The 24,875-nt window shown below is 40.5% G+C and overlaps 1 long non-coding RNA gene across 1 annotated transcript in view; it reads left to right on the top strand.

Moving 5' to 3' along the window:
* The window catches only part of LOC139436562 (uncharacterized), a 70,827-nt gene extending 62,048 nt beyond the window's left edge, over positions 1 to 8,779 (top strand). Inside the window, exons 2-3 of the long non-coding RNA XR_011645898.1 lie at positions 8,198 to 8,259; positions 8,730 to 8,779. This is a non-coding gene — a long non-coding RNA (uncharacterized lncRNA). The remainder of the gene's footprint in view (positions 1 to 8,197; positions 8,260 to 8,729) is intronic.
* The last annotated feature ends 16,096 nt before the right edge of the window (positions 8,780 to 24,875 follow it).

The following is a 24,875-nucleotide window of genomic DNA, read 5'->3' on the forward strand; positions in this document are numbered from 1 at the left end:
GAGAATACTTTGTTGAAAAATAACTAGCCAATTTGAGGGGTACTAACTAGATTAAGTAGGTCAGTATGTTCACACCCCTTGAGCAGCAATTGAGATTTCCCATCTCTATGAGCTGTATGAATGAAGCTGGGAGCTTTTCCATCTGCCACCAACTTCAAATCTCTCTGGGCACAGAGTGACAGAACTGTGAGGCAGATGTGCCTCATGAAGTAACCATGGTGACCAGTCATCACAGAATTTTCAGAGTGAATGCCTTCTCCATATTGCAAGGCCCAACTGCTGCTGTGTGGTCATTTTCCTTTGCCACCAGCAATGACTGGGTGTTTCTATTTCTCCACATCCTCTCCAGTACTTGTTATTTTCCATGTCTTAATAAGAGCCATTCTAGTGGGTATGTTATGATATCTCATTTTGGTTTTGAATTGCATATCCATCATAGCAATGACAGTGAGCATCTTTTTATGTGCTTTCTTGCCATTTTTTACCCTTTGGAGACATATCCAAGACTTTTGCCCATGTTTCAAAATGTATTTTTAGTTTCATTTTTTTACTGTTAGAAACATTTATTTTGATTCAGTCTACCATAAATAACTCAGGAGAGATTCCACACAGCCTCAGATGCAATATTTTGTTTATTTTTCAAAGATATGTACATCACACAAAACATTCCATTAAAAAATGAAGGAGATTCCCATATGCCCCACTGCCCACAACCCCCACTTTCCCACATCAACAACTTCTTTCATTAGTGGTGTACATTCATTGCATTTGATGACTACCTTTTGGAGCATTGCTACACAGCATGGATTATAGTTTACATTGTAGTTTTCACTCTCTCCCAGTCCATTCAGTGGGTTATGGCAGGGTATATAATGCCCTGCATCTGTGCCTGCAATATCATTCAGGTCAACTCCAAGTCTCCAAGACGCCCCCATAATATGCCTCCTTTTCCCTGTCACTGCCTTCAGCAACTCCAGTGGCCACTGTCTCCACATCAGTGATATAATTTCTTCCATTGCTAGAGCCACAATAATTCTGTAGTAGAATACCAGTAAGTCCACTCTAGGCCATATTTCATTTCCCAATCCTGAGGACTCTGGCATGGCGATGCCCACTCCACTGTGCAATTGACAGTAGCTTTGTCCATTTTTTAATTGGGTTGTCTTTCATTCTATATATGTTGACCTTCACGATTCTTTATATTTTCTAGATAGAAAACCCTCATTGGATATATGGTACCCCATAGAGTCTTCCATAGAATTAGATTGCTTTTGCTTTCATTATAAAGGTATTTTAGGCACAAAGGTTTATAATTTTGTTTAGGTCTCACTTATTTGTTTTTCTTTTGTTGCTTTTGCTTTGGGTGTAAATCCTAAGAAGACATTGCCCTGGAGAACTCCCTCCCACCCTTGCATTCCCAATCAATGATACCTCACTTCAGAGTTTCCAACAACTGAGGGAGTGCTGAGTTCTCATTCTGGGAAACTCTGCCTCACTCCCCACTGGAGCAGCAACAAAACCCAAGTACAAGGGCAAAGACCAGTGAAGAAGGATGGTCCAGTGATAGGCCCTTGAAACTGATGACTATGTTTATGGGCCTAAGTGCTTTAAATTACAAGTAGGCCTAAACTGTAGGGGGCCTAAGAGTTACATCCCAAGAGCCTCCATATTGCTCAAATGTGGCCACTCTCTAAGCCAAACTCAGCATGTAAGTGCATTACCTTTCCCCCAGTGTGGGATATGACTCTCGGCATGAGACTCCCTGGTGCTGAGGTATTACTACCAACACCTGCTGGTGATGCACCTAGAAAAAAACCTTGAACAAAATGGGTAAGTGGTAAAGACAAATGCGTTTATATGGCAAAGAGACTTCAAAATGAGTTGGGAGGTCTTCAGAGGGGTTGCACTTATGCTCATCTCAGCAGGATCTTGGAGACAGCCAAAGTAGGTACAACCCCAGGGAAGGGTCTTTCTGAGGGATACAGACACACCCAGGTCCTCTGATCATGACAGATGGCTCTGGAGTTCACTGCCTTGTCAGTGGAATTTGTGCTCCTGAATGTGGAGTTGGATTCAGATGTGACCTCTCTATGCATGCTTCTTCTGTCACTTTTCCCTTACCTGTGATAGGTGCTGGGTTTGGTGTATGCTCAGGAGACTTGAATCTCTGGACTGTCTATATGCCAGCTGGGTCATGAGCCTCAGAAGAGTTGCAACACCTACTCTCCTGTTCATTGGACTTGCCCGTGTCAACTAACAGGGAGGTGAGGATAGTCAACCACTGCACCAGGGAACCAAGAGAGTCTACAAATGCAAGCAGGAGAATTCCATCCATCAGCCATGTGGGATCTAAGCCCCCTTTTGACTTAAGTTGGAGTGGACATGGCCATCCCAGGGTCCTCAGGATGCAGGAAAAAAATAAAATGGATTTACTGGTATTCTCCTACAGAATTGTCATGACTCTAGCATTGGAAGAATTAAATTATTTCATTGATGTGAAGACAGTGGCCATGGGAGTTGCCAAAGGTAGGGGCGGGGGGAAAAGTGGTGTGATATTGGGGCATTTTCAGGACATGGGAGTTCCCCTCAATAATATTGCAGGGACAGATGCAGGCATAATATAACCTGCCATAACCCACGGAATGGACTGGGAGTGAGTGCAAACTACAAAATAAACTATAATCCATGCAGTGTAGCAATGCTCCAGAATGTGCTCTTCAAATGCAATGAATGTACCGCCCTAATGAAAGGAGTTGTCGATTGGAAGGAGTGGGGTGTGTGTGTGTGTGGAATGCAGTATATGGGAACCTTTATTTTTTTAATGCAACAATTTGTGTGGTCTATGTATATTTAAAATAAGAATGATAATAATAAAAAAATATTTTTAAAAAACAAAACTAAATATTGCCCAACACATGGTTCTGAAGATCTTCTTAAGTTTTCTTCTACAAAGTTTATGTTCCTAGTTCTTTTTTTTTTTTAATTTTTTTTTATTTCTTTTTATTTATTTATTTTTATTGACTTTGTAATAATATTACATTAAAAATATATATGTGAGGTCCCATTCAACCCCACCCCCCCACCCCCCCTCTCCCCCCCCAACAACACTCGTTCCCATCATCATGACACATCCATTGGATTTGGTAAGTACATCTTTGGGCAAGTCTGCACCACAAAGACAATGGTCCACATCATGGCCCATACTCTCCTCCATTCCATTCAGTGAGCCCTGTGAGGATCCACAATGTCCGGTGATCACCCCCGAGGCGCCATCCAGGGCAGCTCCACGTCCCAAATACGCCCCCACCTCTCATCTCTTCCTGCCCTTCCCCATACCCATCGTCCACCATGTCCACTTTTCCCAATATAATGCCACCTCTTCTATGTGGACATTGGATTGGTTGTGTCCATTGTTCCTAGTTCTTTTAAGTCTTTATACATTTCAGTTAATTTTTGTGTATGATATGAGATAGTTGTCTTCTATCATACTTTTACATATGGATGCCCAGTTCTGAAGAGACCATTATTTCCCTATTTAGGGTACCTGGCATCCTTGGGAAAAATCATTTGGCCATAAAAGTGAAGGTCAATTTCTGAACTCTCACTTTGATTCCATTGATCTATATATTTATTCTTATGCCAGGACCATATTTTTATGACCACTGCTGCTTTGTAATAAGTTTCAAGTCAAGAAAGGTGTATCCTCCAACTCAGTCTTTCATGATGGTTGTGACTTTTCAGGATAGCATATCCTTCCAAATAAATTTGATGATTGTCTTCCATTTCTGCAAAGCTGTTTTTTGCAATTTTCATTGGGATTGCATTGAATCTATCATTCATTTTTGGTAGAGTTGATATCTTGGCAATATTTAGCCTTCCAATCCGTGAGCATGCAATGGCTTTCCCTTTTTTAGGTCTTCGATTTCTGTTTGCACAGTTTTGTAGTTCCCATACATAAATTCTTTACAACCGCAGCTCTATTTATTCTGAGATATTTGATTTAATTGTAATTGGAAATGGATATTTTTCTTCATTTCCTCCTTGAAACGCTCATTACAATCGTTCATAAATATTACAGATTTGTGGGTGTTTATCTCATAGGACATCACTTTGCTCAATTTCTTTCTTGCTCTAGTTAGTATCTTTGTTGTAGATTTATGAGGCTTTCTATACATGGAATCTTGCGGTTTGCAAATAGTGAAAATGTTACTTCTTCCTTTCCAATATGGATAACTTTTATTTATTTGTCTTCTCTTCTTGCTCTAGCTAGAATGTCCAGTACAATGCTGAAGAGCAGTGATGACAGCAGGCATCCTTGTTTTGCTCCAGATCTTAGAAGGAAAGCTTTCGATCTTTCACCATTCAGTATGATGTTTGCAGTGGTTTGTTTCCTGTATGCCTATATTAGTCAGCTAAAGGGGTGCTGAAGCAAAGTACCAAAAATCTTTTGGCTTTTATAAAGAGTAATTATTTGTGGTAAAAACTTACACTTATAAGGCCATACCGATTCCAGCTCATGGCTGCTTTCCAACCAAAGTCAATTGCCATGTGCTGAGACAAGATGGTGGGTGTTCTCTGCCTCCTTCTTTCTTCCTCTTAAGACTGCCAGCCCAGTTTCTTCCAATCTCAGCTTTATGCTGGCATAGGCCTTGTCTCTCTGGGCAAACAACCAGGCAAATGACTCATCTCTCCTCAGGGCTCCAGAACAGACAAAGTTCTCTCTTCCTTGTCTTCTTCTCTCTTCCTGTGTGTTGTCTTGAGTAAGAGTCCTTTTATATCAAGGGGGTGGGTACTCAAACATGAGTCACATCCTCCTGACTTGGTTGAATCAAAGCCCACATTTCACAGGTAAGTTTTAAAAATATATTTTTATTTATTTTTAAAAGATACGTAAGATTACATAAAATGTTTCTTAAAAAAAATAGAAGGGATTCCCATATGCCTGACTCCCCACCCCTCCCACTTTTCCTCTCATGAACTTCTTTCATTAGTGTGGTACATTCATTGCAATTGGTGAACACACTTTGGAGCATTGCCACTAAACATGGATTAGAGTTTACATTGTAAGTTATATTCTCTCCCACACAATTCTGTAGGTTTTGGCAGGATATATAATGGTCTGTATCTGTCGTTGCAGTGTCATTCAGGACAACTCCAAATCTTAACAGGTAATTTAGTTAAAGACCTCTGTGGTGAATCTAAGGCAATCAACATGGGTTACACTCAGAGGAACAGGCCCATTTACAAAATAATGTCTTTCGGGGGTTTACAAACATAATGACACTTGGGAGGTCCATTGATTATTTCAAACTGCCACAGTGTTCATTCTCATGTAGAGGGCATTTCCTTTTATTCTTACTTTTCTAAGTGATTTTATGAGGAAAAGAAACAGGATTTTGTCACATGCCTTTTCCACATAAATTGAGAGGATCATTTTGTTCCCTTCTTTTTGCCAGTATGGTGTATTATATTAACAGATTTTCTTTTTTTGGAACCACGCTTGCATAATGGGGATAATTCCACTCCTTTTTATGACTAAATAATATTGCATTGTATGTCTGTATGCGTGTGTGTGTGTGTGTATGTGTGTATACCATGTTTTGCTTATCTATTCATTAGTTGATTGATACTTTGAGTTCCTTCCCTCTTTTCACAATTCTGGATAATGGCCTTATGAACACTGGTGTACAAACATCTTTTCATGACCCTGCTTTCATTTCTTTAGGGTATATATCTAGTGGTGGAATTGCCAGGTCATATGGTAGTTCTATACTTAGATCTCTCAGGAATCCCCAGTCTCTCTTCCATAGCCACTACACGATTTGACATTGACACTGGCCTTGAGTGTTCCTATTTATCCTCATCCTCTCTACATGTTATTTTCTGTTTTTAATAGCAACCATTTTAGTGGATGTGAAAAGGTATCTCACTGTGGTTTCAATTCACATTTTCCTAAAGGTAAATGGTGTTGAGCATCTTTTCAAGGTCCTTCTGGCCCTACTATGCTTGTCTTCTGTGGAGAGCTTTTTCAAATCATTCTCTGATTGGAGGTTTTTGATGTGGATTTCACCTCTTTACTTGTAACTGCTCTGTCGAGACTACCTTTTTTAGAGTCACTGTAGGTTGCTCATGTGTTTCTAGGAATGTATCTATTCCATCTAGTTTTCTAATTTGTTGGCATGCAATTGTGTGCTCTTAAAATCTGTAAGAGCTTGATGTTCTTTTGTGAATCTCAGAAGATCAAGTAATTAAACTAATACATGCCTATGAGCATGTGGTTCTTCAATTGGACTGCATGATTTCAGAAATAGATCCTCACATGTATGTCATATTGATTTTTGACAAGTCTTGCAAGTCCACTCAATGGTGGAAAGAATAGCCTCAATAATGATGCTGGAAAACTGGATATCCATATGCAAAAGAGTGATGGAAGACCCCTATCTCATATCATATACACAAATTAACTGAAAATCTATAAAGTCTTAGAAGAGCTAGAAACATTAAACTTGTAGAAGAAAACATAAAGATGGCCTTCACCATCTTGTGTTAGGAAATGGTTTCTTAGAATTTATACCAAAAGCACACATAGCAACAGAAAATAGATGAATGAGACCTCATCAAGTTTTAAAACTTTTGTGCCTAAAATGACTTTATCACAAAGACAAAAAGTCAACTAATTCCAGGATAGAAAATATTTGTAAACCATATATCCAATAAGGGTTTTATATCTAGAATTTATAAAGAACCCTAAAGCTCAACAAGCAGTGAAAAACAACCCAATTAAAAAATTGGAGAAAGACTTATATGTCCTTCAAAGAGGACATATAAATTTCCAGAAAGCAGGTGAAAAGAGGTTCACCATCATTAATATTAGGATATGTTACTCAAAACCAAAATAAGATACCATTTAACACCTACTAGAATGACTGTTATAAAAAACAAAACTGAAAATAGCAAGTATTGGAGAGGATGTGGAAAAACAGTAGTACACATTCATTGCTGGTGGCAAGGAAAATGGTCACAGAGCAGCAGTTGGACCTCGCAATATGGAGAATACATTCACTCTGAAAATTCTGCTATGACCAGTTGGCATGGTTATCTTATGATACATATATGGCTCATGGTTCTAACAGTCACTCTGTGCCCAGTGAGATTTGAAGTTGGTAGCAGGTGGAAAAGCTCCCACATTCATTCCTATGGTTCACAGAGATGGGAAATCTCAATTGCTGCTTGAGAGATATGATCATTGACCTACTTAATTAACCCAATCCCCCTAAATATGGTTATTTTTTTTCACAAAATATTCTTTTCTTTTTTTAGTTCATCTTCTCCAATTTGCTCTACAGACTTTTATATGTGTTTTATACTTTTCTCTTACTCTTGAATATATATATTAGGTCCTTCTGTCAAGCTTATTGCCTTAAAATGAATCTCCCTTTAGAGAAATTTAGTATTTCTTATGATTTTCTGTATCTTTCACTCTCTACCTCATGGCCATGTCTATTCTGATAATATTTTTTTTACCAAGGAAGGATCTAGTCAATTATTTATTTCAGATTATGTAGTAAATCTGGAATTGTAGTGATCAAAAGGGAGATATTTCACATGATGAGACGTCTGAAAGTTTGTTTTTAACATACTTTTCAACTTCTATTCATCTTGAAATGTGTATATAACTCAGTATATGTGGGGTCTGTTCCTTCCATTCACATAATTAGTTTTCCAAAACTATAAAAACTTGAATTTCTAAATATCAATTTATGAACCAACATGCACATTTGCTTTTATCCTTGTGGGTTAATCTAAAATTTCCATTTTTATATAGTTATATATCAATGCTTTCACCTATCCATTGTCCTCCATAATGGTAAGTATTGGGAAAATAGAGGACATTTTCTCCACTGTGCAGTGAATAGTCTTTCAATACACAGTGATATTCAGAAAATTAGTTCAATTAACTCATAGCAATTGATAGATAACCAAGTACTTAGGCAGTTTCCACAATGAGAAAACATAATATATATAGATAAAAGAGAAATAAAATTTGCACAGTGGATAGCCCAGTAGGTCAATTTTTGTTTGATAAACATCCATAAATAGAAACACATTGTAAGAGTCAAGCATTGTTACCTGAGTAATTCACAAGGTGCATCTCTAATATACTGATAGTTACTCTGTATCTTCCCATCTTCCACAGGTGATCCATTGGAGGAACTTCCTAATTCCAGGGCAGATGTGTAGAATCCATATAAGACCAAGGTAAGGCTTCCTTTCTTTGTTTGAAATTGATGTGTTGCTTTCTAGGTTTCTTTTTCAATCAAGTTCAGATTTGAAAACCTGATTATGTAGGTAATAGAATTCAGGTACTGTCTGATTGGGGGTAGTGGGCATGGGTAGACTCTCTAACCAACAGATACCTGGTGACAGAGAGGCTTCAGTTTTGGTGGCTTCAGGTGGGAGACTCAAAGATAGAAGACCTTTTCCTCAGTGACAAATTTTCCTCTTTGGATTAATAATTTTGGAATTGCCTACCAAAAGGAAGAGAAAGAAATAACTTGTAGGAAATTGTGCATCTTTTCAAATGGTGTCCTCTACTCTTGCTTTTGTGTTCTTTGACTCAATCATGGTTTCTCATCTGATTTTCTAGAGTAATTAAGGAAGCAAAAGACCTGTGTAAACAGTATACAGCATGATATGATCCTCATATGTTCTCCTCTCTTTCATTACAGGTGGCCTCAAGAACAAGAGAAAAAGGTGTGTATTTGGGGATCTCTCACAGGCTGAGGATAGAAAAGGATGGAAATCTAAATGAATCCCATTGGTTTTTCCTTGATGGTTTTAGTGGGGAGAACTGGTGTAATTCCTGATTCCATGTGAGAGTAAGAATTGGGGTGTGGTGAGAGAAACTGATCTCAAGTGTAAGAATTTGAACATTTCTGCAGTCCCTGGAAGCAACTGCGTTCCACTTCATGGTATGGACTTGTTTGAATTGGAGTTAAGGGATGTCAATGAACAAGTCTACATCATGTTATTGTATATCTGAGTATATATATGTGAGTGTGCTTGTATTTCTTCATACTAGACTGTGTTGTGTTTACACAGGAAAATTGTCACTGTCAACTCTGACAACAAAATACTTCCTTCTGACCATAGCAAAATTTACTATAGTAACTCACTGAATTCTGATCAAGCCATATGTGGTGTCTGTGTTTACTATATACACACATCAGATGGAAAACAGAGGCACAGAGACAACTGTCAACAATGTTACTAGCTTCTATGACTTAGAGCCAAGATGTGTACCCAGGCAGGTGGCCTGAATGTTAAAACTTGTAAACATGCACTTAAAACTCAGACATGGGAATATTACACAACATATATGGGAATATTAGACAAAATTAGCATCTGTTCATGTGTTTGAAATTTTGCAAGCCTGCAGAGTACCCAACCAATGCCCACTGTTACAAGATACTGCCAGTATAACATAACCCAGGGCCCTTCTCAAAGCATCTCACTATAAATTTCCCATGCTTTTGGCCATCCATAGATCTAAGAGTTCAGTGTCAACACTTAAGAAAGTCAACATCTGTTAGAGTTGGGTCACTCTTTATTACCTGACTGGAATCTAATTATAATTGGAGGGATACTTTAGTATATTTCATAACATTATTTTCATGAGCCGATGAAATGCTCCAATCTGACAAGCCATGTGCTTCATATACAGCAGCAGGTAAGAAATTAAAATCTCTCTGGGTTATTTTGTCCCCCAAAATTCTTTTTTTGCCTGTGTCAGTCTTTTCGAAGTGTATTGTTCACCTGGATTAGAGAACCTCTATGCTCAACCTACGCCTACTCTCCTGAATGAGTGCTTATTGCCAGTGTAGAAAGAGTGCCAGATCATTTGATGAACATACACACGTAATAAAAAAGGAAGCCAAGAAGGAAAATAGTATATGAAGAAGAACAGTTACTTTTAAATGTTAGGATTTCAATATTTTAATTTTCAATATTTGATGACCTTTATAGTAATAGTTTACTGGTTAAATATGATAAAATATTGTGCCCAAAATTCAATAATCCGGTCCTCCACTTGAATTTAAAATTTCATTAAGTGATGACAAAAGCAGAGACAGCATAAATGGATCTGTGTAAGGTGGTTTTGGAAGGTGTAAAGAAGCTATTGGAGGTTAGGCTATGCTTGCAGCCAGATGGAGTTATGGGACAGTGTCATTATGCATATTTTAGTATTTACATATTTGTAGATTATGTTTCTAATCACTTCAGATGCCTTAGTTAGAAAATATAAGGAAACTTTTTCATATTTTCCCTAAACCTTTCCTTTACCTATCTTTTATTTTATTTTATATTTTCTGGTTATCAAACATCAATAATGATCAACTTGATCTAATTTTTTCTTTGTGTTTTACATCACAAATTAATTTTTTAGATGTTTTCCATAATAACACAAATTAGACATTTAAGATGTTTCATTGTTTTGTTGCAGCAAAGTCAGGAGTACTGAATAAGAGAGAAACCCAAATTCAGCCCTCAGACATGGAGGAACAGATTTATTACATGTGAGCCCAGAGTAGAGTCGATCTCCAAATTCTAAGCCCCATTTTTCATTTTCTATAGGTTTATATAGGATTTCAGGTGGGATCGGCATAACTTTTGCTCATTGGCTAATGCACTGCTAGGCAAAATTTTGCAGGCAGGGTTACAGAAGCAGAATGCAGGTGCAAGGCTGCACTTTTAAAGGCTGGTTTACAGATGCAGGGGCAGAAATTACTTGTTAGATATTCTCCTGCTAGGCCATGTTTTCACAGACTGATTTACAGAAGCAGGGGGCAGGGGTCATTCATTTGATATTTTCCTGCAAGGCCATATTTTCACAGGCTGATTTACAGAAGCAGGGGCAGAAGTGATCTGCTAGATATTTTTGTAGTCTTTGTTAGGCTTTTTATTTCTCAACATTTCCCCCCCTTTGATGCCCCTACAAGTTTTTTTTAATAGGGCATCACTCATGCTAAGTGGTTTATATTTTCTTGTGGCCAGAACTCTTGCTGTTGCTCTCTAGGTTTCTGTTGTTTCAAAGAACCTGATAAGGGCATTGACTGTGCAGGGGCCAAATGTGACTAATGTGAGTAAAGTGATTAGGAGATCTGCTAGGGGCAGGAACCAAGAAGACCATTGTCTGAGATTCCAGCTCCATGTCTCATCTAGTTCCCTTTTACTTCTCTGAATCCGGTTTCTTAGCTCTTTTACTTTGGTATAAACTATTCCTGATTGGTTGACATAGTAACAGCATTTTTACCTGAGGAAGATGCATGTTCCTCCTTTTTCTGCTGTTAATAGGTCTAAGGCTCTCCTGTTTTGTGGGCTACTGTAGCTGGTGAGTTGACTTGGCTCTGGAAGGAGACTATGGAGTCAGCAACCTGTTCTATGTCCTCATTTAATTCTCAGGAGAGTTTGTAATAAAAGTTGAAGGAAGAACCTAATCCTCCCAGTCCAGTTCCTATTTCTGCAACTATACCTGCTCCTATAAGAGTGGTGGCAAGCAGCGTTTGTTTGGCCCACTCTTGGTGCAGGTTTAGGGCTTGTTCTACCTTATTTTCAGTATATACTGACACTTTTGGTATTAAGAACACCATGATGCAATTCCCTGTCCAATTGGCTTCTAAGCATCTATATGCAGTGCTCCTACATAGGAAGAACAATCCTGGGAGATTACACTGGGTCAAGTTGTTTGCTAGGGTTTTACTGGCAGTACATAAGTTTGCAGGGATTGTCCCAACCAATTCTGATGTTAAATCAGAGTTTTTACCCAGATAGCAGATTATATAGTTTTGATTGCCTTCTGAGAGAACTAGCTGGACGTTGAGGGCCATGGGGCCAATAGGGGCAACTTCATTTTTCATTTTAGCTAAGGTTTGTTTGGGGGTCCACCCTGGAGTAGATGGGGTGCCTACAAGGTTTTTCTCGAGAGGGGCAGGCACAGTCAACAGATGTTGGTGTCCAGGTGAGCGTTAAGGAGGAGGGTATTAGTGGTGTTGACTGGCTGCTCCACCTGCTGAATGGGGGCTATGAGCTGAGTAAGTTGGTGGAGGCCTTTGAGGTTCACCCACTGATATAGATATTTGGGACCTTTGGCTAGTCAGATGAGTTTGGTGCAGACCTGTTTTAGGACTTTTTCCTGGGCTTGGTTGTGCACTCCTCCCCCATCAGACATGTATCTGACATGTAGGTCCAGCCTACAGTTTCCCCTGGTTTACCCCAGGTTTTGCAGTTGGCCCAGTGTTTCATTACACCCATCCAGAACTTTTGCCCATTTTCTGAACATAGGGTAAAAGTTTGGATATTGTAACATTTTGCTGGCATGTAAGTGTGATAGTTAAAGGCAGGCACAGGAGACCATTCTTTCTTGAGCTGCTTTACCCTCTGTAGAGCAGTGGATGCTATGGCCTTGTAGCACCCAGTACAGTGGGGGTAGGCATTGGCAGTGGCCCCAAGCCAAGTGAAGAAAAACAACTTAAAATAGCAAAGCATCCTACAAGACTCGAGTACACTAAGATTAGTATCCTTTCAGCTACACTCCAGTCTCTGGGAGGTGTAGCTTCCAGTCTAAAACAGGAAGCTGAGCAGTCCAAAGAGTAGTAGGAACCACAGGGAACAGGAGTACATCTAGTTTGGTGATGGTGATTCTCGGTGGCTCTGGATTTTCAAGGAAGAGTCAGGTACAGGGTAAGCTATCCAGTCATCTTTTTTTTTTTTTTTTTTATTGAAGTGTGCCCTTTCAGTGCTAGTATGATGAATCCAAGGGGCAATACCTGAAACTTTAAGAGCAGTGGGGTTACAAGGATAACAGTATGTGGGCTCATCCAGGTGGGCTGGAGGGGCTCCTTTTTCCAGTCTTTTACCCAAACTAGGTCTCCAGGTAAGTGTGGGCGTACTGGGTGGCCTAATGAGATGGGATCTGAGACAGAACAGTTTTGTGTATTTGGGCCAGGGTTTATCCTTGTCGTTGGCTAAGTTCCCTTGAAGGAAAATATTTGTATCAGAGAAAACAAAAGGAGTAAGAAAAGAAAAATATAATAGTAGTATTGATAGTGAGTGTTCGCAAAAGAACCATGTGAGATCTAGGAGAATGGATATACCTATAATGAGATCGTAAACTGAATATGGGAAGGAATATAGTATGAGTTAAAAGGCCAATGTGGTCAGGAGAGAGGGATAGAGAAAAGAAAGGACAATAATATAAAGAGTGAATAAAAGATAGAAAACAGAATAGAGGTATTAGAGATAAAAAGTCAGAAATATTGAGGGCTAACCAAAGAGAGGTGGAATGTAAGAGGAACAATAAATGTGGAGGATAGAAAGATGTGAAGGAAAGGGAATAGCATTGGTAGCCAAAGTCAGTACACACAGAAAAGAGGAAATTGAGGATGAGGAAGCACAGCAAATAAGAAGTGTTGCCTGCAACACCTAATATTAAAAAGAAAAAGAAGATAATGAATAAAAGTGAAAAAGGGGGAAAAAGCAAACAAGAAAAAAAGAAGAAAAAAAGAAAGAAAAAAGGGCCATGGTGGGATAAAGAGGAAGAAAAACAGTAAACAAACCAAAAAAAAAAAAAAAAAAAAAAAAAAGACCAGGAATCCTCTTTGCAATTGAATAAACTGCTTAGGAGTCTGACCTTCCCCGATTTTTCCTTCCTCACTTCCCTCTCCCCCAGGGTAATATGAAGGCTGTGTGAGGGTTCCAGTAGGACGTTCAAATGGGCCCCTGGTGAACCAATTCACCTCAGAAAATAATGTCTCTTAATTTCTTGAGAGCACTCACCTCTTGCCAGGGACCTTAAATATACTATTGGAAGCCTGCAAAGCCCATCTTACTGTCCCTCTCAGGTGTGCTACAGGGGGACTAGTTAATTTTTTGACTCTACCTTCTCTCAGACCAAGTTTGCTATCTCCCCAGGGCATTTAGGTAAATTAGGCTCTCTCAATGAATTTGCCTCTCCTCTCTTCCTAGCCTCTCCCCAAGTCAGCTAATATGCTCCTCCAAACTCAATAAAATGGGGGATCAGACAATTGAACCTACACTCCTTGGACCCCTCTGTACCTCCCACCTAAACCCTCCCACTCTTGGAGTTAGTCCATGACAAGAGGACTAGGGCAATGCTGGATTTCTGGGAGGGCTGGGCTTGAGAAAAAGAGGCCCAGGAGGATGTGGACTTGGGGTATGTAAGTGTGAAATGTGGGTTGCAGGGGTTCAGGAAACACAGGCTTGGGGTTCATGTGTTTGGGGAACATGGGGCTTGGGAATGCTGCTGTGTGACTGGTAGTTCTCAGGGAGCGCTGAGGCCCTTAGCCATAGGGGGAAGGGATTTACCTTTCCACAGCTTCCTAGTTCAGTGTTAGAAACCCACAGCTTTACCCTGAGGAAGCCCTAATTTTGTTGCAGTATCTCTAGATTGATGTCCAGACACCTCCTGCTTTGTAGGTTCCTGAAACAACCCACTCTGGCAGGATTCCGTCACCGCTTAGCTGGTCCTCTGCAGGAGAGATGATGATGGTGCATGTATTCAGACTCCATCTTGTATCGCCTCCCCTCTCCTTCTATTTGTAAGCATTTCTTTGTAGCACTTCCCTTTCCCCCTCTTTATAAAAAAAAACAAAAAATTTCCCCAACTTCCTCACCCACTGTATTTTAACTTTGCACAGATTTCCAAATCTACCATGCATCTTGAATTAACTCATGTAACTCTGAATTGCCCAGGCAAGCAGCTGTGCTGGAAGGCAGAAGCCTTGAACCACACTATATGGAGGGGCTCCTGTAAAATTGTTTCTAGGCTGGGCTCTCCCCTCACAGGTTTTTTCCTGCACATGTCACTCTGGAAATGCAAGTGTATTCTCTTCCCTGGAGTTGGCTTCACTCTTTTAGGAGGAGGAGCATATTTATATCAATTGTTTTTTTTTCCTGGGAATACACAGAAGGAATTCAAAATGTAAAAAAAAAAAAAAAAAAAAAGAGGAAGAGGAGGAAAAAGAAATGTTAGTGTGGAGTGGTAGGATGAGGAGGGAAAGGAAAACAAGTTGACATGCACTCAGATGACTTTTTTTAAAGATTTATTTATTTATTTCTCTCCCCCCCCCCTCATCTATTATCTGTGTCTATTTGCTGCATCTTCTTTGGTTGCTTCTGTTGTCAGCAGCACAGGAATCTGTGTTTCTTTTTGTTGCATCATCTTGTTGTGTCAGCTCTCTGTGTGCATGTGGTGCCATTCCTGGGCAGCCTGCACTTTCTTTCACACTGGGTGGCTCTCCTTACAGGGTGCACTCCTTGTGCGTGGGACTCCCCTATGCGGGGGACACCCCTGCATGGCACGGCACTCCTTGTGCGCATCAGCACTGCCCATGGGCCAGCTCCACACAGGTCAAGGAGGCCTGGGGTTTAAACCACGGACCTCCCATATGGTAGATGGACACCCTAACTGCTGGGCCAAGTCTGCTTCCCTCAGATGACTCTTAACTTTCTCTTTGACACTACAGGAAATTCAGCATTCCTGAAGAGTTTAGTGGGGTGGCTTCACTTGTGTGTGAACATGGAGGTGGAGATAAGAACTGGAAGGTAAAAATAAGTTCAGGCAAATGAAGGGTGTCCTGAGAACCTCTCCTCAGGGACTAGAAACCCTTTCCACATAATCCCTAAGACTGCTCAATTATAGCTCCCCAAGACACCTTAATTTGGAGGAGAGGGCTCTAGCCCTGTTCAGGACCAAATTTTGACCTCCAATCCACTTAAGCTCAACCAAGTACCTTCCTTTGTTACTGAGTTCAGTGAACACTGTTGAGTGACCTTGGCTGCCACCAATTTAGGTCTCTTAGAAAAGGGGGAGTTAGATTGAGGTAGTTTGCCTGGGCTGATAATACCACTGGCTACTTGGTACATACGCAGTAATTGATTGTCTCAAGTTTAGGTGGTTAGAAGTAAAGTCTAGGTATTAGCCTGGTGATATGTTCCCTGAAGCTGGTGGCAGCTTGCCAGCAAACCCTTACTCAACCATTCATTTAATCATATGTCTATACCTGTCTCCTGTTCTGGCTCATGAATTTGTCTACACTTCCTCTCTTTATGAGGCCTCCATGCATATTGAATTAAGGCCACCCTTAAGGGGTAGCACATTGGCATTCCCTTCATTAATAAGATTCTTGATGATCCTGTTCATGTATGAGTTCATATCCCTAGTAGTGGAGGTGATACCTCAAGATGCTGAATATAGAACTGCTGTATGATCCAGCAGTACCGTTACTAGGAATATATTCAGAAGAACTAAAAATAAGGATGCTAACTGACATTTGCACAGTAAGGTTCATAGCAACATTATTCACAACTGCTAAATATGGAAACACTTTGCACTGAGAGCTGGCAGGGAGCTAAAGATAATTTGCCTTCTCAAACATCCTTCTTACTGCCTTGGATTGGTTGCTGAGGAGGCAGAGGGAACCAGGGGTGAAGAACAGCCTCTGAGAAAGTTTGTTTGTGAGACTTGGCCAGCTCTGAGGACAATGCTTCTGCACTGACCACCCATCTGAGGAATTACTCTGAATGCACTCCCCACTAACACCTGGAGTCGAGTGATTTGGCAAAGAGTGCCACCTGCTGACCAGACCACAAAAATGCATGAAAAAAGAAAAATAATAAATAAAAGAGGCCCTTGGAAAATGGCCTGCACCCCATTACTGGGTCCTCAAGCCCTGGTTTGAGCAGTTAAACAGAGGCAATCCTAAATATCTAGAACAAGCTGAACCAAGAGTTAAAGAACAGTGGCAGCACACAGCTACTTTGCAGTAAATTCCTAGGTAAAAGAGAGAAACTTAACTTCAGAATAAATACAGCATCAGAATCAGATGCCTATTTTGGGGACTTGGAGTTGTCCTAAATGATATTGCAGGGACAGATGCTGGACATTATGTATCCTGCCATAATCCACTGGATGGACTTGGGAGAGTGTAAACTACAATGTAAACTATAATCCACGCAGTTCAGCAGTGCTCCAAAATGTAGCAATGAATGTGCCACAATGATGAGGAAGGCTGTTGATGTGTGAGGAGTAGGGAGGTATGTGGGACCCTCTTATATTTTTAATGTAACATTTTTTGTGATTTATGTATCTTTTAAAAAAGACAATTTAATAAAAATATATATATATATATATTTTAAAAAGAATCGGATGCCTAGACATCTAGAAAAAATTACTAGCCATACAAAGTAAAAGGAAGTTATGACTCAGGAAAAGGACAAATCAAAGCTCCAGATGAGACGCAGGATATAAAACAGCTAATAAATGAGATTCACACAACCCCTGAAATCAAATCACTGAGTGGAAGGACAGCATGGCTACAGAAATAAAAAACATTAAGACACTGAGGGAAGTGGACTTGGCCCAGTGGTTAGGGCATCCATCTACCACATGGGAGGTCTTCGGTTCAAACCCTGGGCCTCCTTGACCCATGTGGAGCTGTCCCACGTGCAGTGCTGATGCACACGAGGAGTGCCATGTCACACAGGGGTGTCCCCCGTGTAGGGGAGCCCCATGGGCAAGGAGTGCACCGTGTAAGGAGAGCCACCCAGTGCGAAAGAAAGTGCAACCTGCCCAGGAATGGCATCACACACACAGGGAGAGCTGATGCAGCAAGATGACACAACAAAAAGAGACACAGATTCCCATGCCGCTGACAACAGAAGCAGACAAAGAAGAACACACAGCAAATAGACACAGAGAACAGACAACTGGGGGGAGGGGAAGGGCAGAGAAATAAATAAATAAATAAATCTTTAAAAAAGAAGAAGAAGAAGACACCGAGTGGGGAGATCCAAGATGGCAGAGTAGGGAACAGCAGCTGCATTCCTCCAGAAAATGCAGGAAGGCAGGCAGGATTACCTGGCAGAAGGTGGGCCAAAGGACTACAGGGGCAATGGAAAGGGCAGCCTGTGAAGTGAGACCTAGCTGGCCAGGAGAGAGGGAAGACAGAGCAGGAAGCCAGCACCCAGCCATCTCAGAGGGAGAGGGAGGCTGAGGGAGGGATTTGGCTGGAAGGTCAGTGCTCAGGGAGCTCTGAGAGTGAGGAAAGCCACCAGGTGACCAAGAGTACATACCAGTGCCCAGCAGGTTATCGAGGTGGGGGAGCTGCAGGGCAAACAGGTGTGGGGATTGGCACCCAGCCAGCTCAGGGGGAGAGAGGAGTTGGGGGAGGGGAGATAGGGCAGGTAGACTGGATCTTAGCTGGTTCCGGAAAAAGGAAAGATGCCAGCCAACTCTGAATGGACTCTGGGAAGAGGGGAGGGGTAGCTGACCAGGCAGGCTGTCACACCTATCCACCCTGGGAGAAAGAGGAACTGGGTGAGTGTGGGGGTGAGATGAAAGGCACCCAACAGTCTGGGTGAAAGGGTAGCTGGAAGAGGAATCAGGTGAGCTTCAGATGCCCAAATCAACCTGAGGGAAAGGAGAGTGGAGAGAGGAAGATAGTGGGCTGTCAGTTGCCCAAACAGCCCAGAAGAGAAGGGAGCCAGAGAGCGATCCAGCAGATTGTCAGGCACCCTGGGGGAGAGGAAGTATGGGTCAAGAGAGGGAAATCAGACTGCAGGGGTTTTTTTAATTTAGTTTTTCTTCTTTCCTTATTTTTTTCTCTACATATGGGTACTTGCAGAGGACAGGCTACAGTGTGATTGATTGGTGAGCACTGGCAGACTGAAATGATTTCTAGTAGCCTGAAAGAAAGACCTGTTTCTTGTTTTTGTTTTTTTCCCTTTGTTTTTTTCTTTTTTCTCCTTATTTTCTTCATTGCTTTTCTTTCTTTCATTTTCCCCTCTTCCTTGGCTTTTCTTTCATCCTACTTTCTCTTATTTGGTCTTCATTTTCTTTCTTCTCATCTTCCTGGTCTTTATTTTTCCCATTTATTATTTTTTTCTTCCATCTCTTTTATTCTTATTCCTTTTTATTTTTTATGATTTGTCACTCATTACTTTTTCCCTGACTCTTTTATGGTTCCTTTTATATCCTTTTTAAGATTCTTTTTCTCTTCTTTCTTTCCTTTTTTATGGTCTTAATATTTCTTTGGGGAAACACAACTACAAGGATATGGAATAAGTAGAATCAATTGTCAAAGAGGTCCCACAGCACAAAACCAAATAAAATAAAACCCTAGAGTAGAAAGAGAAACTAACCAACTGAATAAGACCATCAGGCTAAAGAGATGTCTAGACACCAGTAAAAAATTGCAAGCCAGACTAAAAAAGAAGACATGGCCCAGACTAATGAACGAACTAAAAAGCAGAAGATGCAGAACACAGAACAACTAATCAATGATGTCCAAACAAATATGAATTAACTTAATGAAGTGAAGGAAGAGATAAAGGATATTAAGAAGACACTGGGGGGAAGCGGACTTGGCTCAATGGATAGAGCATCTGCCTACCATATGGGGGTTCAAACCCAGGACCTCCTTGACCCATGTGGAGCTGGCCCATGCACGTGCTGATGTGTACAAGGTGTGCCATGCCATTCAGGGGTGTCCCCCGTGTAGGGGAGCCTCATGCACAAGGAGTGCACCCCATAAGGAGAGCCGCCCAGTATGAAAGTCCAGCCTGCCCAGGAGTGGTGCCACACAGACACAGAGCTGATGCAGCAAGATGACACAACAAAAAGAAACACAGATTCCCAGACTGCTGACAAGAATAGAAGCAGACACAAGAGAACACACAGTGAATGGACACAGACAACAGACAACTGGGGGGGGGGAGAAATAAATAAAAAATAAATCTTAAAAAAAAAAGACACTGGGAATACATATAGAAGAAATTGTAAACATACATAAAGAGAACAGATCTGTTAGTGATAAAAGGCACTATGCAAGAAAATAAAAGTACCCAGGAAGCACATACCAGCAGATTTGAAGAGGCAGAAGAAAGAATTAGTGATGTTGAAGAAGTCTGGTGCAAGAGGAATTGCAGTTTCAGGCCATGAATTTTAAATATTTTAACTAGGCTCAAACACATCTTCGTTAATCAAAATAGGAACCATTATAATCAACATATCTTTGCCAATGAGAAATGGGTTTGTTTATTCCTATAGCATAAAAATCCATGCTTTGTGATTCAAAGAACTCTTAGAAAGGATTTTCTGCATTCTGTTGGTTATGGAAGCATTTTCCCTGCAAAAAGTTGTCAAGATGCTTGAGAAGTGGTATAGTAGGTTGGCAAGAGGTGAAGTGAATATGGCAGATTAGGCAAAACTTTGTAGCCCAATTCGTTCAACTTTTGAAGCATTGCTTGTGTGACATGTGGTCAGATGTTGTCATAGAGAAAAATTGGGCCCTTTCTGTTGGCCAGTATCAGCTGCAGGCATTGCAGTTTTGGTGCATCTCGTCAATTTGCTGAGCAACACTTCTCAGATGTAATGGTTTTGCTGGGATTCAGAAAGCTGTAGTAGACCAGACCATCAGCAGACCACCAGTGACCATGACCTTTTTGTGGTGGAAGTCTGGCTTTGGGAAGTGCTTTGGAGCTTCTTCTCGGTACAACCACTGAGCTGGTCATCACCAGTTATTGTACAAAATCCACTTTTTGTCACATGTCACAATCCAATCAAGAAATGGTTTGCTGTTGTTGTGTAGAATAAGAGAAGACAACAGAGAAGACTTCAAAATGGCATTTTTTTAAATTTTCAGTCAGCTCATGAGGAACCCACTTATTGAGCTTTTTCACCTTTCCAATTTGCTTCAAATGCCAAATGACCATAAAATCATCAATACTGAGTTCTTCAGCAACTTCTCCTGTACTTGTAAGAGGATTGGCTTCAATGATTGCTCTCAATTGGTTGTTGTCAACTTCCGATGGCTGGCCACTACACTCCTCATTTTCAAGGCTCTTGTCTCCTTTTCAAAACTTCTTGAACCACCACTGCACTGTGCATTTGTTAGAAGTTCCTGGGCCAAATGTTGTGAGTTATATCTGCTGTTTTACAACCCATTTTGACTCAAATAAGAAAATCGCTTAGATTTGCTTTTTGTCTAACATCATATTCATAGCCTAAAATAAATAACAAGTAATAAGTCATTAGCAAAAAAACAAAGTGAGAAATGCACATTAAAATGAGGTATAACATAACCACTTTTATTTAGGAATGTATGCCAATATCAAATGGGAAATTCCAACAATGCAAAACCACAATTACTTTTGCACCAACCTACTAGAACACCTGAAATCACACAGATAGAATTTTTTTAAATAGTAAGATTTTAGGAATTGAATGACAATATGAAATGCATAAACATATGCATTATAGGCATCCCAGAGGGAGAAGGAAGAGAAAGGGGACAGGAGGAGTGTTAGAGGAAGTAATGGCTGAAACTTTCCTCTTATGAAGGACATCAATGTACATGTCCAGAAAGTGCAGCCCACTCCAAAGAGTACATGTCCTAACAGGTCTGCCCCAAGATAGATACTTATCAAATTGTCAAACATTCAAGACAAAGGGAGAATTATGAAAGCAGCAAGAGGAAAGACATCCATCACGTATAAGGGAAGCTTGGTAAGATTAAGTGCTGATTTCTCATCTGAAACCACAGAGATGAGAAAGCAGTGGTATTATACAGTACGGTGCTAAGAGAAAAAACTGCCAACCAAGAATTCTGTATCCAGCAAAGCTGGCATTCAAAAATGAGGGAGAGTTCAAAATATTTATAGATCAACAGAAACTGAGAGAGTTTGTTAACATGAGTCCTCCCCTTCAAGAAATACTAAAGAGAGTTCTGCAGGTAGAAACAGAAAAACAGGATAGAGAGGTGGAGAAGAGTGTAAAAAGGATTATTGGTAAGAGTAACTAAAAGGATAAAAAGAGAAATCAAAACAAAATATGACATATATAAACCTGAAGAAAAAATGGCTGATGTAAGTACTGCCTTGACAGTAGTAACATTGAACATTAATGGATTAAACTCTCCAATCAAAAGATACAGATTGCAAGAGGGCCTACAACTGAAAGCAGGAGAATTGCATCCAGCATTCATGTGGAATCTAAGACCCCTCTTGATATAGATGTGGAGTGGACACAATCATTCTGAGGCCCACAGGATGGAGGAATGTAGTATGGATTGGAGTGATCTTGCTGATATTCTATTCATGAACTATTGTGATTAGTAATTGAAGAGAATGTGGCATTGGTGTGGAGAAAGTGGCCATGGTGGCTTCTGGGTGTGGAGAGTGGGAGGAGATGTGAGTGTGGGGGCATTTTCAGGGGTTGGAGTTGTCCTGGGTGTTGCTGTGGGGACAGTTCCCAGACATTGTGTGTCCTCCCATGGCCCACTGGGTGGACTGTGGGAGAGTGTGGGCTATGATGTGGACCATTGACCATGAGGTGCAGTGGTGCTCAGAGATGTGTTCGCCAAGTGAGGTGGGTATCTGATGATGAAGGAGGAGGTTGTTGTTATGGGGGGTTGGAGGGTATATGGGGACCTCATATTTTTAATGTAATATTAAAAATAAAGACAAAAAAACAAAAGAAAAATAAAGAATACAAGAGGTTCCTGTGTGCCTCCCACCCCCCCCACCCCATTCCTCACACCAGCAACCTCCTCCATCATTGTGGCACACTCACTGCACTCAGTGGACACATTTTGGAGCACTACTCATAGATAATAGTTTTAATTCCTCTCCCACACAATAGTATATGTTATGACAAGATATATAATGGCCTGTGTCTGTCATTGCAGCATCATCCAGGGCAGTTCCCATGTCCCAGGATTGCCCTCATATTACACCTATTACTCTCTCCCTCTGCTCAGATTGCCCGTGGCCACTGCCTCCACATCAATGATAAAAGTTCTTCCATTGTTGGAATCACAATAAGTCTCTAGTAGAGTACCAGTAGGTCTACTCTAGTCCATCATTCATTACCCAATCCTGAGGATTCTTAGATGGTGCACCATCCCAGAAATGTTGTTTTATAGCAAAATAAATCTTTCCTTTATTAAAAAAAAAAAAGATTGACAGAATGGATAAAGAAATACTACCTATCTATATGCTGACTAAAAGAAACTCACCTTAGACCCTGTGAGTCCAGGAGATTGCAAGTGGAAGGTTGGCAAATGATTTTCCATGTGAACAATAACCAAAAAAGGACAAGAGTAGCTATACTAATATCACACAAAATAAACCTTAAATGCAGAAGTACTGTAAGAGACAAAGAAGGGTACTTTATATTAATAAAAGGGGCAATCTATCAAGAAGAAAGAACAATCATGAATATTTATGCACGTAACCAGGGTTCACCAAAATACATGAGTCAAACAATGGAAAAACTAAGAGGGGAAACAGATGCCTCTAAACACAGTGTGGTACGTTAATGCACCATTATCATCATTAGACAGAACATCTCAACAGATGGCTAATAAAAAAACAGAGAACTTGAATAATATGTTACAGGAACTAGACCAAACAGACATATACAGAACATTACACCCAAATACAGTGGGATATACATTCTTCTCGATTGCACATGGATCACTCTCCAGGATAAACCACATGCTAGGTCACAAAACAAGTCTCACTGAACTTGGAAAGACTAAAATTTTACTAAGTAATTCTCTGACCACAATGGAATGAAGCTGAAAATTAATAAGCAGCAGAGAACCAGAATAGGCACAAATATATTTAAGCTAAAAACACACTCTAAAATAACCCATGGGTCAAGTAGGAATTTGCAAAAGAAATCAGTAACTACCTTGAAATGAATGAAAATGAGAACATATATCAAAACTTAAGCGATGCATCTGCAGCAGTGCTGAGAAGGAAATCAATAGCCATAAGTACCTATTTTAAAAAGGAAGAAAGTGCTAAAATCAAAGACATAAGTGCACACATAGAGGAACTAGAAAAAGAACAACAAACTAGTTCCAAAGTAAGCATAAAGAAGGAAATAAAGATTAGAGCAGGTGGCGGACTTGGCCCAGTGGTTAGGGCATCCGTCTACCACATGGGAGGTCCGAGATTCAAACCCCGGGCCTCCTTGACCCGTGTGGAGCTGGCCCATGTGCAGTGTTGATGCACACAAGGAATGCCCTGCCATGCAGGGGTGTCCCCCATATAGGGGAGCCCCACATGCATGGAGTGCGCCCCGTAAGGAGAGCCACCCAGTGCGAAAGAAAGTGCAGCCTGCCCAGGAATGGCGCTGCACTCACGGAGAGCTGACACAACAAGATGATGCAACAAAAAGAGGCACAGATTCCCATGCTGCTGACAACAACAGAAGCAGACAAGACTATGCAGCAAACAGACACAGAGAACAGACAACTGGGGTTGGGGGGGGAAGGAGAGAGAAAGAAGGAAAGAAATCTTTAAAAATAAAAGATTAGAGCAGAACTAAATGAAATTGAGAATAAAAAAAACCACTAGAATTAACAAAAAGCCATTCAATTGAGATTAATAAAATTGACTAGCCCTTAGCTAGACTAACAAAGAAAAAAGAACGATACATATTAATAAAATAAAAAACAAGAGAGGAGATATCACCACTGATCCCACAGAAATAAAGAATATCATGAGAGTATACTTTGAAAAACTGTATGCCAACAAGATGGATAACTTAGATGAAATGGACAAATTTCCAGAAATGCACAAGCAACCTATATTAACAAAAAAGAAAGAGATGAACTCAACAATCACAACTAGTGAGATCAAATTAGTCATTAAAAACCTCCCAACCAAGAGAGCCCAGGACAAGATGCCTTCATAGGTGAATTCTACCAATCATCCCAGAAAGAACTAACACCAATCCTGCATAAACTCTTCCAAAAAATAGAAGTGAAGTGTATTAATCAGCC

The sequence above is a fragment of the Dasypus novemcinctus genome, chromosome 15 (genome assembly GCF_030445035.2).
Source record: "Dasypus novemcinctus isolate mDasNov1 chromosome 15, mDasNov1.1.hap2, whole genome shotgun sequence".
NCBI lineage: Eukaryota > Metazoa > Chordata > Mammalia > Cingulata > Dasypodidae > Dasypus > Dasypus novemcinctus.